We start from the raw sequence: 1,710 nt of genomic DNA, 5'->3' as shown, positions 1-1,710 counted from the left end.
CAACAAAACCGTGAATGCACTTAAGTATTATTTTTTTATCTTCCCTTTACACCCTCTCCTTTTCTGTCCTCTCTTTTCCACCTGTGTTTCCAAAACATTCCGGTTGTCTCAACAATGCTCTAACATCACACGCAGACGGCAACACAATCTTGCTAACCTGCATCCTATCTCTACATCTTCTACTGCACCTCTTTCTTTCTCTGTGGGTCTCTGGAATTGTCAGTCAGCTGTCACAGTCACTTTTAGTCTTTGGCGACTTCAACATTCTGGACAAGCCTTAGGCTACAGACTTCCATTCACTCCTTGCTTCATTTGATCTCAAACGACTTACCACTACAAGCACGCACAAATCAGGCAACCAACTTGACTTAATTTACACACGCAATTGTATTGCAGACAACATTTTGTTAGAACCCCTACACATCTCACCATTTCTTCATTACATTTAAATTACATTTTGCTACCTTTGTGCCACCAACCCCTATACCAGTTACTTATAGATGAAACCTACGCTCTCTTTCACCCTCCCATCTTTCCTCTGTAGTATCCTCCTCTCTTCCCTCACCTACCCATTTCTCATCTCTGGATGTGAATGCAGCAACTGACACTTTATGCTCTACTTTAACCTCTTGTCTAGACGATATTTGTCCTCTCTTCTCCAGGCCAGCACCGGCTGCCCCTTCTAACCCCTGGTTATCCGATGTTCTTCGTTAGCATCGGACAAAACTAAGGGCAGCAGAGAGAAAATGGCGCAAATCAAAAGATCCGTCAGACCTGAGTATGTATCAGTCTTTGCTTTCATCTTTCTCTGCTGAAGTCCATACTGCCAAATCTTCAAATTTCCACAACAAGATCAACAGCGCTCCAGACACACGTAATCTCTTCAAAACATTTAATTCTCTCCTCTGTCCCCCTCCACCACCTCCCACCACTTCTATAACAGCTGATGATTTCAACACATTCTTCACAAACAACACTAGAACAATCAGTAGTCAATTCTCAGCCCCCCACATACAGGACCTCAAACCAACCACACCCACTGCTAAAACTCCCATCTTCTTCTTCTGTGCCCTTACTGAGGCAGAAGTATCAAAACTTCCCCTCTCCAGCCATCCTACAACATGCCCTCTAGACCCAATCCCCTCACACCTTCTCCAAGCAATCTCTCCTACACTCTTACCAGCACTCACACATCATCAACACATCTCTCCTCACAGGCACTTTCTCCACTGCATTCAAGCAGGCTCGGGTAACCCCACTGCTCAAAAAAACCTACATTAAACACTTCACTTACAGATAGCTACAGACCTGTCTCTCTCCTTCCATTCATAGCGAAAACCCTCGAATGAGTTGTTTTCAACCAGGTATCATTGTTTCTTTCACAGAACAACAAACTGGACGCTAACCAGAAAGGAGTGGCCATTCAACTGAGACTATGCTACTGTCAGTCACAGAAGCTGTGAGGATTGCAAAAGCTGATTCCAAATTATCAGTTTCTTATTCTGATTGATCTATCCGCTGCTTTTGACACTGTCAATCATCAGATCCTCCTGTCTGCCCTCTCTTCACTGGGCATCACAGGGATTCCTCTTCGCTGGTTTGAATCCTATCTCACTGGTAGGTCTTTCAGGGTGGCTTGGGGAGGGGAGGTATCCAAAGCACATCAACTTGTCACTGGGGTTCCTCAGGGATCAGTTCTTGGACCCCTCC

This window comes from Sinocyclocheilus anshuiensis, unplaced genomic scaffold (genome assembly GCF_001515605.1).
Source record: "Sinocyclocheilus anshuiensis isolate Anshui unplaced genomic scaffold, SAMN03320099.WGS_v1.1 scaffold5, whole genome shotgun sequence".
In the NCBI taxonomy this organism is placed as follows: Eukaryota; Metazoa; Chordata; class Actinopteri; order Cypriniformes; family Cyprinidae; genus Sinocyclocheilus; species Sinocyclocheilus anshuiensis.
This window is presented reverse-complemented; position numbering follows the sequence as displayed.